Raw genomic sequence first — 12,738 nt, 5'->3', positions numbered from 1 at the left:
TAAATGTAGAATTTGAAAAATAGCAAACCTAAAAAGAAACACTAGGTACGAGATACATGAGGACCTATGATACGGTGATACTTTTGGTAAATAACCATTTGACTAACATGTCTGTCTCACCTGCTCTTGTTCATCTCTGTTCTGTCCTCGTTCTCCATCTCCCTCTTTGTGCTGACAATCATCAAATATACAGTTGAAACCAGATATTTATGTACTCTTCAGATCAAAACACAAACACTTTTTTAATTGTAACATCAAATCAGACTAAATGTTTACTTTTTTAGATTGATAAATATAAAAAACATATTTGTTAACTTTAAGAGTAAAGAGAGAAACTATCTATATTTCTTAATTGTAAATGGCACCAAATTGTATTCAAACTTGAGCCACACTTATGGAGCTCCACAGTTCTGTTCCTGGTGTTTTGGTTGACATCTCTTGATTTTCCCATTTCAAAGAAACAGGCTCTGTGTTTTGCCTTATATGCATCCACAGCTGTGCCACCAATTTACTCACATGGACTCTACTAACCTATCAGAAGCTTCTTCAGCTCAGAATGGAATCGTCTGGAGTTTTCTTATTAATTAACAATAAACTTAGTGTACATGTACTCCTAAATTTGATGAAAGTGATAAAAAACAGAAAGCTCTGTCTCTCTTTATTCTGACATTTAACTAATTCAAAAGATATTTCAATATTTATCTAAAACAAAAGTTTACTCTAAATTGATGTTGTACAGTAAAAATGTTTTCTCCCTAAAGTGTAAATATCTGGTTACAAATGTGAATATCCTGCTGTGTACTCAAATCCCTCTTGTTTTGCATAGAAATATACTGAACAACATACAAAGCATAATATATAAAATAACAGTTTTTTCTTTGAAAGAACCCTCTAATGTCCATTCTTATATTTCAGTACATAACTGAAACCGATTTAGTCGGGGAGGGTAAGAACTGAAAATATGAAATAAACACATGTAAGCTAAGACTCTAAAAAAAATAGCATTTGTTCGGCTTTTCATTTCGCCATTTGTTGATTCACTTGAAGAGCAAGTAACGTAATATTGGTCAAGTGATCAGTTTGATATCAATCTTTCGTGATACACCGTCATATTTACATTATTTGTACTGTACGAATGATTTGCTTTGGTACCTGGTCAAACTTAAGCTCTCCTTAGTATGGCTGGCTCCGTTTCTCCAACAGCGCACACAGGTAGCAGCTGCCCCGCCCCCTCGCTCAGTCGCTTAGTGCCTGAGCTCGGATCATACCAATATCAGGGGGGGATTCACGCACAGTCGTAAATTCCCACAGTGTGCACTATGTGCTTCGAATATTGTGTGTACTTTTTGTTTTATACAGTTGTCAGCCAGGCATCTAACTATGAAAAAATTACACTCCAAAAGACCCCGGGCTTCTGACAAAACAACCCGGGCTTAAGCCCAGTAAGCCACCCCCACGCTCCGCCCCTGGCAATAACACAGTCACAATGATACTTGAGAAACAGGTAATTTTTTAATTTTATATATAACCACTTTGTAATACCTGTTCACCAAAGACTTTTTAGCAACGTAACGATATTACACATTAAAAAAAAAAAAAACACACGCAAACATTGGAAATCAGTTTTTGGCAGGCAATCCACTTTTTGCCACAACACCGGGATACTCTCTTGCTTCTTTTATGTTGAAAGATTGGGTTGGTTTCCTGTTGTTATGGCAGTGAAACTGCAGGCGCAGTAAAAGGATGGCGACGTTAGCCGAGCTAGAGGATAGGCTGCGGCAAAGATCCGTGCGAGGCAATAGTCTGACGGTTTTGGTTTTCAAACTACAAAATGAATGAAATGTTTGGATCAATTAAGTAACAATCCCTTTGAGACCTTATACCAGGGGTCGGCAACCCTGTGCACTCCTGCCACAGCTGGCACGAAAAGGGTTAACTGATGGCACGACCCGCAGTGAATTACTCTGAGAAGGTGCATTAAAAATAAAGGGCACCGATGCACATCGCAAGTTAGCTTGCATAGACACATCAGTTGTGTCGCTTCTTAATGACGGTATTTAGCTAATTACCCAATTACCAGATTCAACTTGTAATTGGCTAAAAATCACCTAGCCTACCGGTGAGAGGGACCTTGCTAGCTGACAGTTTTTTCAAGCGATGTTGAAATTTCCACATTCCGACACTTCAAATGCCTCAGAGCTGTCCACTCAGCGCAGCATCAGCACCACGGAAATGCAATACTGTACTAATGGTAAATGGTCTGTATTTGTATAGCGCTTTACTTGGTCCTAAGGACCCCAAAGCGCTTTACACTATACACACACATTCACACACTGGTGATGGCAAGCTACAGTGTAGCTACAGCCGCCCTAGGGCGCACTGACAGAGGCGACGCCAACATGCGCGAACAAATATAGATCTATAAAGTTGTTCTATATAGTGTGTAACTGTTGATATAGAGCGTTATTAAATTTATTGCTAATGCAATGGCTGATATGGCACATTGACTGATGAGGAAATTTTAGATGGCACTCATCAGAAAGGTGGACGACCCCTGCCTTATACTATGATACAAATTTTTTTTAAAAAGCAAAGAAAAGTGCTTTAGTGCTTGTCTTTTAGCTAACACCGTGTAGGAGAAAAAATTACATTAATAAATAATATGAACAATAATCACAAATCTAAGAAAAGCAGCTGCATGAGGCTACAATAGAAACATGTGTTCACACATGATAGCAGTGACAGTGAGGTTGAATCAGTCTGACGGAGGACGAGCTCTACTGTGGGGGTGATGGGCTGTCCATGATTCGACTCAAACACTTCCAAATTCTGACCAATGATGCTTGCAGTCTTGTGGATTAGTTTGTTGATTCAGCTGCATCTCTGCACTGATGCTGCCCTTCAGCAGAGTAAACGGCTCTTGCTGCCACAGACTGGTAGAACATCTCCAACATCCTGCTGCACACATTAAAGGACCCGAGCTTCTTTAGAAAGTAGAGTTTCCCGTACACAGCATCACTGTTGGTCCTCAACAAAAAGCATATTTTTTTTTACTTAGGACATTCATGTCAAGTAAAAAGATTACTTCTATAGCACATTTAAAAACCTCAGCTGAAAAAGTACATAAAAGTTACTAAATCAACATTGGATCAAGAAACATCCAAGATTAGCGGTTTCACAGGCCGCAGGAATGCAGCGCCAAACCATCAAGACACGTAACAAGATTTAAAACTGGCTCCTCAAAGCAGTAACATATTTAAAAGGATAAACGAGTCACAGCTGGAAGCTGATGTGAACGCCTGCTTAACGATCAGGCTGACAAAACTTTCAGGCTGCTGCAGACACCGTTTCTATTTCTGCTGTAATCTGATTACACTTCCTGTTAAATATGTTCAGTCACTAAATCATGTCAAATGACATTAGAGTATTTAAAAGTAGAATGGGAGGGAGAGCCTTCAGTTTTCAGGCCCCTCTTCTGTGGAACCAGCTTCCAGTTTGGATTCAGGAGACAGACACTATCTCTCTACTTTTAAGATTAGGCTTAAAACTTTCCTTTTTGCTAAAGCATATAGTTAGGGCTGGACCAGGTGACCCTGAATCCTCCTTAGTTATGCTGCAATAGACGTAGGCTGCCGGGGGATTCCCATGATGCATTGAGTTTTTCATTTCCAGTCACCTTTCTCACTCACTATGTATTAATAGACCTCTCTGCATTGAATCATATCTGTTATTAACCTCTGTCTCTCTTCCACAGCATGTCTTTTATCCTGTCTTCCTTCTCTCACCCCAACCGGTCGCAGCAGATGGCCCCGCCCCTCCCTGAGCCTGGTTCTGCTGGAGGTTTCTTCCTGTTAAAAGGGAGTTTTTTCCTTCCCACTGTCGCCAAAGTGCTTGCTCATAGGGGGTCATATGATTGTTGGGTTTTTCCTCTGTATCTATGAAGCGCCTTGAGGCGACTTTTGTTGTGATCTGGCGCTATATAAATAAAACTGAATTGAATTGAAAAGGTTCAGTCTGAAAATAATCTGAATCCACTTTAGTGGGTCAACCAGAACCGAATCATAGGCTCCTGAACAGACCAGAGTCCACCTGCACAGCAAAATCAGGATCATGTATCAGTCTGGACCTCCCAGCTCATTCTGTCCAGATCAAGAGATATGAGGCCACTAACACACCTGTCTGACCCCCAGTCAATGCATCAGTGTCCACAACCTTCAGAACAGTCAGGAAACAGTGTGATCACTCTTTAATAATCTGATGCTACTGATGCTGTTTAATAAAGTTTATTTTCTATTTGAAGTCCAGCTCTCAACTCCTCTGAGCCCCTCCCTCCACACGGCAGCGTTTTGTCCGTCACGTGCCAGGTGAGGTGCAAACACCACCTCCAACCTGCGGAGAGCACTGCTCTGGTCACCACGGACGACCGTTCCTTGGAGACGGCTCATCATCAGCCGAACCATCACCTGATTGGCCCACGCCAACCCAAGAGCAGGAGACACGGTGGACAGCGAAGGCCTGAGTAGGAGGAAATTTACGCTGAAGTGGTTCTGAGGTCAAAGGCCAAAATGTGATCAGCTCATAAAGAAGATATCTAATTTACCCCATACTGTTGTGTGATTGGCTGAAAACATCTGTTACCTGGAAAACAAACACCTGTCACTGATTAGTGGTCAGAGATAAGAGACTGAACTCTGGTGTGCTACCTGGATGGTGTTACCTGGTTGATGCAGAGCACAGGTGTGCTGAACTCCTGACTCAGGTGATGCAGCATGGAGGAGAAGGTGAGTAGCTGTCTGTTCCTCTCTAGCCAATCATCGGCCTGGAACTCGGTCCTGAACAACGCTGCCACTGAGTCGACCACGATTAGGCGCACCAGACCGCGTGTCAGTAGGAGGCGGGCGCGGCGTGTTAGGCACACCAGGAGGGAATCCTGAGGACAGAGCAAGAAGTTATGGGTTGTAACGGGGTCTGAACAGCTGTCGCATGATCAGACTTACCAGGTCCGCGGCATGCTCAATGTAAACGTGGTCGCTGAAGCGAAGACTGCTTACAAGGTCCGCAGGAACGTCAGAACGCAGACAGACTTGCTCGCCAATCAGCTGGTGCAGACGCTTAATGGGAAATGAGTCCTCAGTGCAGACATACAACGCACCTGGAACCAACAACGAACACACAAATAATGAATGTGACATATCAGAGGTTATTTATTAACTTACAAATCAGCAGGTCATTGAACAGGTAAAGTAAGTAAGTAAATTTTTATTTATATAGCACCTTTCTAGATAAAAGATTACAAAGTGCTTCACACAGAGATTAAGTATAAAACAAAAACAGACAAAAGTTAACAAAATGCAAATTTAAAAAGATGTGTTTTTAGTTGTTATTTAAAAGAGACTACTGCGTCCACAGATCTTAAGCTCAGTAGGAGAGAGTTCCATGGTCTGGGAGCCACAGTGGTAAAAGCTCTGTCTCCCTTAGTTCTCAGCCTTGTATGCTGAATAACAAGTAGGGCTTGATCACATGACCTCAGGGACCTGCTAGGGACATAGGGCTTTAAAAGTTCAATGATGCAAGCTGGTGCTTGTCCATGAAGGTCAGAACCAGAATCTTAAAATAGACTCTGAATTTAATGGGGAGGCAGTGCAACTGTATTAGCAACGGTGTCACATGTGAGTACTTTGATGATCTGGCCGGAAGCCTTGCTGCAGCGTTTTGAACAATCATCAGATGCTCCAAGGAGTTTTTGCTTAGACATGTAAACAGTGAATTACAGTAGTCTAATCATGATGAAATGAATGCATGTATAACAATCTCCAGTTCAGTGCGAGATACAATAGGGCTTAATTTAGCAATGTTTCTTAAGTGATAAAACCAAGACCAAACCAGAGATTTGACATGAACATCCAAAGTGAGAGGTGGGTCAATTTTATTTATATAGTGCCAAATCACAACAACAGTCGCCTCAAGGCGATTTATATTGTAAACAATGTTCCCTCTAAGCTGCTGCGCACGTGCGCAATTGCGCACTGCTGGCACGGTCTCTGCGCACAAAAATTTTAACCCTGAATTGAAATTAAAATTAATACTTTGACAATTCTGCAGTGTTAGTCAGTAAATGACTGGCTGCTCCCATATGGGATTAGAACGATGCCATTTTATCCCATAGTCCAGCCAATAATGCGATTCACATTCGCACATACGCAGCTAATCAACGTCGTTGACAGGCTATGACAGCGTTCTTATATGCTGACACCGGTGTTTTAGCTAGCAAAGCGAACGTGGCTGATGTGGAGTGAAGCCACGTTAATGACAACGTGTACAACCATTGGAGATGTGAGCAGGACAGACGGAACAATTGACGGAAAAAGTGTGGACTTTATACTAGTTTTTAAATTGTGTTGATAGGCCACGTAAAACCATAATTATGATAAAAATATCTGCAATGTTTGGTTTTCTTCCTGAATACTATCGTTGTTTATATTTTACTGCGGGAAGAAACGGTAAAAAACTGCGTTTTATACGAAAAAAGGCTCGAAAACACTCTGCCTGTGAGCAAAAACAAACCCTACCCCCCTCTCCCTTTCCTATTCGTCCAAAAACGTACCATGTCAACCAATCAAAAAATGATATGGCAACGTGGCATCTAGTTGTTAAGAAACGGGGGGAAGTTTTAGGAGTGACGGCGGTGTTTTGAGATGTGAGAGATTTGAGACGTTTAGTGCAAATCCTGTGTAGTTAGTGTGTAGTGTAGTCAATAGTTTTGTTGTGTGTGTCAGAACAATGAGGCGACTGCTGAATGTTACAGGTGTGATACATCTCCTGTTGTCAGGCCTGCAGGTATCAGGCTGTTGTCAAAGGAGCTTGCAAAGAAAAGCGTCTGGACTTCTTTTAAGTTACTTGAAGACGTTTCACCTCTCATCCGAGAAGCTTCTTCAGTTCTAAGGTCAAATGGTGGAGAGTCCCAGATATAAACCTAGTGGGAGTATCCCCCCACAGAGGGACAAAAGGACCCCCCTGATGATCCTCTAATCGCCTGAGCCAAGGTGTGAAACTGGGTGTGGGTCCCAATCAGCCAGAGTTTCGGGTGAGTTCATTGTGAAACCTGGCCCCACCTTATCATGCGAATTCCTGAGATCAGATGGCCCAGGATGTGAGTGGGCGTTAAGGCGTCTGGGAAGGGATCTCAAAACTGGATTATAGATGGCAGAGAGTTGGTGTCGTAAACCACCGCCTCTGTTCAAAGCTGGTCGCTCACAGTGGACATAGATGGCTTCTTTCACTCCTCTTTCAAACTCCTCTGGGACTCTCCACCATTTGACCTTAGAACTGAAGAAGCTTCTCGGATGAGAGGTGAAACGTCTTCAAGTAACTTAAAAGAAGTCCAGACGCTTTTCTTTGCAAGCTCCTTTGACTACGATGACCTGAATGACTGAGAACCTTCACAGACGTATCAGGCTGTTGTTCTCCTTCATCTTATAGTGGACAGAAATTATTTTTTGGAGTGGCACAAATTATTTGTGTGGCATCAGATTTGATGCAGAACAGCTGATTGTTCTGTAAATAGTTTGAAATGTTAGTTTAAAAAACGCCTTGGCTGCATTTAAAAAAAAAAAAAAAAATAGCTGCAAAAAACGTTGTTGTTTGCATAACTCAGTTACTTTTTTGAAGACGTAACTATATAATTAATTGCCCAGCATTGGTCATTATGTACTATATTTTGCAGACAGAGAGTTACAGGACTCTCTCCCAGACCACAGACTCATAATAAGTCAAAGCTTTATATATTAAATAAAAAAAAAAAAAAAACAACCACCAAGAAAGAAAAGAAAGTTGTGTTTTCCAATTGGAGTTAAAGTTATTTTTTACTTCCAATAGTGTTAACATACTACACAGGTCAATAACTAGATTTTTTTTTTTACATTTTCATTGTAAATGGGCTAAAGCAGTTAATTAAAAGTAGTCTAATATAAATGTAAACGCTGCCGTGACCACAGTGCACACGTGTGACGTCGCTCACAGTGGTCCAAGGGATCGCTCAGGGAGTTTGTGTGTTCGCTCAGACACGTGAAAAATTAGAGGGAACATTGATTGTAAGGTAGACCCTACAATAATACATACAGAGAAAAACCCAGCAATAAAATGACCCCCTATGAGCAAGCACTTTGGCGACAGTGGGAAGGAAAAACTTCCTTTTAACAGGAAGAAACCTCCAGCAGAACCAGCCTCAGGAACGTGTGGCCATCTGCTGCGACCGGTTGGGGTGAGAGATGGAAGACAGGATAAAAGACATGCTGTAGAAGAGAGACAGAGATTAATAACAAGTATGATTCAATGCAGAGAGGTCTATTAACATATAGTTAGTGAAGAAGGTGACTGAAAATGAAAAACTCAATGCATCATGGGAGTCCCCCAGCAGCCTATGCCTATTGCAGCATAACTAAGGAGGATTCAGGGTCACCTTGGTCCAGCCCTAACCATAATAGTTAGCCAACAGGAATGTTTTAAGCCTAATCTTAAAAGTAGAGAAAGTGTCTGTCTCCCGAATCCAAACTGGAAGCTGGTTCCACAGAAGAGGGGCCTGAAAAATGAAGCCTTACCCACCCATTCTACTTTTAAATACTCTAGGAACAACAAGTAAGCCTGCAGTGCGAGAGCGAAGTGCTCTAATGGGGTTGATATGGTCCTATAAGGTCATTAAGATAAGACGGGACCTGATTATTTAAGACCTTGTATGTGAGGAGCAGGATTTTGAATTCAATTCTGGATTTAACAGGGAGCAAATGAAGGTTCCTGATAGCTGACTTCACAAATGTCGAAAGGGGACCAAAAGCATTCATTATCTTAGGTACATGTCTGTCAGGAGCACATACGAGGAATTCAGATTCAAACATCTTGGGGCTTAAAAACAAAAAGTATAACTGGATGTCATTTGCATAGCAGTGGTAGCAAATGTCCTCAAAGGGGCTCAAAATATGCTGGAGAGGAAGTAGATATATTAAAAACAATAAAGGCCCCAATACAGAATCTTGTGGCACACCGTAGGTGAGGGAAGTACTTAGAAACTGCCACAGAAAAGTATCATTCATACAGATATGAGGAGAACCACTTTAAGGCAGATCCATATACACCGACCCAATATTTCAGCCTTTCAAGCAGAACATGATGGTAAGCTGCATCAAAGGCCACGTGAGGTCCCACATCAGCAGAACAGAACATTTTCCCGCATCGTTTTGCATCAAAATGTCACTGGAGACTCTAAGAAGGGCTGTTTCAGTAGAATGAGCTCTGCGTAAGCCAGACTGAAATTTGTCAAGAATATTGTGTTTATCCAAAACTGCTGTAAGCTGCTTAGCCACAACCTTTTCACTGAATGTATCACAAACCTAACTGATTGGCAAAATCATGGTGCGTTCACTGACCTGCTTCCAGCCCTCCGTGCTCTGCTGGGTACTGCACCGAGAGGCTGAGCTGCAGGCCCACCTGAGTCTTGCCGGTGCCACTCTCTCCAGCCAGCTCAGTGATGCCCCCCACAGGCAAACCGCCCCTCAAAAGGCGGTCCAGAACTGGACAGCCGAGCCTGAGCTGGGCGCCAGACACGCCGTGCTGCAGCTGCTGTGCTGAACACATACACACACACTTTAACCAAGTGTGTGCATGATATCACATCACACAGTGTGTCCAGTAAGACTCTTCTCCTGACCTGTGATTGGAGGTGCCTTCTGCAGACGGCAGCGCAGCAGTGATCAGCTGCTGGACATCAGAGTTGGACAAACCGGTGAGTCTCTGCAGGTCTGGAGCAGAAAGCACAAACCACATCCTTCACAGACTTTAGCTGAACTGCAGCAGGAGAAGCACAAGTGGTTACCATGGAAACAATGGAAACAACCACAAAAAAAAGGAAGTCCAAGCAATTCATCACATCTCTGAATCTTTGGTGTTCACTGTCTAATCTGTAATAATCTGAATGGATTCTTAAAAAGAGCCAGCTGTCTCAGCTAATTACAGGCCAACCTCTAACCTTCCTTTCATCTTAAACATTCTTGAAAGAGTAGTTGTCAAACAGCTAACAGATCATCTGCAGAGGAATAGCTTATTTGAAGAGTTTCAGTCAGGTTTCAGAGCTCATCACAGTACAGAAACAGCTTTAGTGAAGGTTACAAATGATCTTCTTATGGCCTCTGACAGTGGACTCATCTCTGTGCTTGTCCTGTTAGACCTCAATGCAGTGTCGATACTGTCGACCATGATATCCTATTAGAACAATTAGAGGATGCTGTAGGTATTATGTAGGACTGCTTTCTTCCATTTGCACAATATCTCTAAAATTAGAGCTACCCTGTCTCAGAGTGATGCTGAAAAACTAGCTTATGCATTTATTACTTCTAGGCTGGTTCATTATTATGAAGATGTAGCAAAAACTCCCCGAAAATACCTTCAGTTATTTCAAAATGCTGTAGCAAGAGTACTGACAGGGACTAGCCAAAAACTGCTTTCTTGTTAGTGTATAATATGTGAAACATTATCAAATGTATCCCTCCTGAATGTATCACGTCATCTTGAGCCAACAACACATTCCTGTAACCAAGGTAGAAGCCGCAATCAGTTTTTGGCAGTGAGATTTATGTATCCTTTATGTTTGCAGTTAAAAAAAAAAATATTGACTTTAAAAATGTCTTTTAAGAGTAATCTGACCAAAAGGACAGCTGAAATTGCAACAATGCAAAATAGTTCTGTAATATATTGTTAAGTGGCAAAGGGAGCTGATTGATTATAATGTAAGTGCAATAACCAGAGGGCGAGCCCAGACCTTTGAAAACCCGCGGGCTTGCCCCTAAGGGTAGTGGTGCATGTGGTTTTGTTTTTTGTTTTTTTTTGGGGGGGGGTAGAAATGACTGAAGATTATAGGCTCTGTTTTGAGTTTTGTTCAAAAAGAATGACTTCATATAGGGAAATATATATCACATATGCAGACACCTTAAACTAGTTTTTTTAATTAAGCCGCCGGCAGAACAAAGTCGGGCTGTTATCAAGACACGAGGACTAAACCCAATTCAACCAGACCCAGAACTGATCCGGAATTAAAACAGGACTGCACACAGTTCAAATCAGGACTACTTAGGATTTAACCCAGACGAACCAGAATCCGAACTAGATGTAGTAGCACTAAAAATCATCATAGACCTGCACTACACTTATTTTTTAATCTTACCAAAGTACAATATTTGATTGAGAAAGTTTATATAATTATTTAGCCTTGTTGTGCCAACCACCTAATAAATGTTCAAGCTTAATAAATGTAGATTTGAAAAATAGCAAACCTAAAAAGAAACACTAGGACGAGATACATGAGGACCTATGATACGGTGATACTTTTGGTAAATAACCATTTGACTAACATGTCGTCTCACCTGCTCTTGTTCATCTCTGTTCTGTCCCGTTCTCATCTCCCCTTTGTGCTGACAATCATCAAATACAGTTGAAACCAGATATTATGTACTTTCAGATCAAAACACAAACACTTTTTTAATTGTAACATCAAATCCGACTAAATGTTTACTTTTTTAGATTGATAAATATAAAAAACATATTTGTTAACTTTAAGTAAAGAGAGAACTATCATATTTCTTATTGTAATTGCACCAATTGTATTCAAACTTGAGCCACACTTATGGAGCTCCACAGTTCTGTTCCTGGTGTTTTGGTTGACATCTCTTGATTTTCCCATTTCAAAGACACGGCTCTGTGTTTTGCCTTATATGCATCCACAGCTGTGCCACCAATTTACTCACATGACTCTACGAACCTATCAGAGCTTCTTCAGCTCAGCGAATGGAATCGTCTGGGTTTTCTTATTAATTAACAATAACTTGTGTACATGTACTCCTAAATTTGATGAAAGTGATAAAAACCAAAAGCTCTGTCTCTCTCTTATTCTGACCTTTAACTAATTCAAAAGATATTTCAATATTTATCTAAAACAAAAGTTTACTCTAAATTGATGTTTGTACAGTAAAATGTTTTCTCCCCTAAGTGTAAATATCTGGTTACAAATGTGAATATCCTGCTGTTACTCAAATCCCTCTTGTTTTGCATAGAAAATACTGAAACAACATACAAAGCCTAATATTAAAATAACAGTTTTTTCTTTGAAGAACCCTCTAATGTCCATTCTTATATTTCAGTACATAACTGAAACCGTTTAGTCGGGAGGGTAAGAACTGAAAATATGAAATAAACACCTGTAAGCTAAGACTCTAAAAAAAAATAGCATTTGTTCGGCTTTTCATTTCGCCATTTTTTGTTCACTTGAGGCAAGTAACGTATTTGGTCAAGTGATCAGTTTGATATCAATCTTTCGTGATACACCGTCATATTTACATTATTTGTACTGTACGATGATTTGCTTTGGTACCTGGTCAAACTTAAGCTCTCCTTAGTATGGCTGGCTCCGTTTCTCCAACAGCGCACACGGGTAGCAGCTGCCCCGCCCCTCGGCTCAGTCGCTTAGTGCCTGAGCTCGGTCATACCCTATCAGGGGGGGATTCACGCACAGTCGTAAATTCCCACAGTGTGCACTATGTGCTTCGAATATTGTGTGTACTTTTGTTTTATACAGTTTGTCAGCCAGGCATCTAACTATGAAAAAATTACACTCCAAAACCCCGGGCTTCTGACAAAACAACCCGGGCTTAAGCCCAGTAAGCCACCCCCACGCTCCGCCCCTGGCAATACACAGTC

At 41.3% G+C, this 12,738-nt stretch overlaps 1 pseudogene; it reads right to left on the bottom strand.

The window, feature by feature from the left end:
- Nucleotides 1–4,231: 4,231 nt before the first annotated feature.
- Nucleotides 4,232–9,868, bottom strand: LOC120724621 (annotated as a pseudogene).
- Nucleotides 9,869–12,738: the final 2,870 nt, after the last annotated feature.

The sequence above is a fragment of the Simochromis diagramma genome, unplaced genomic scaffold (genome assembly GCF_900408965.1).
Source record: "Simochromis diagramma unplaced genomic scaffold, fSimDia1.1 OVJJ01000802.1, whole genome shotgun sequence".
Classification (NCBI taxonomy): domain Eukaryota; kingdom Metazoa; phylum Chordata; class Actinopteri; order Cichliformes; family Cichlidae; genus Simochromis; species Simochromis diagramma.
Note: the sequence above shows the minus strand (reverse complement) of the source record. Positions and strands in the feature narration are given on the sequence as shown.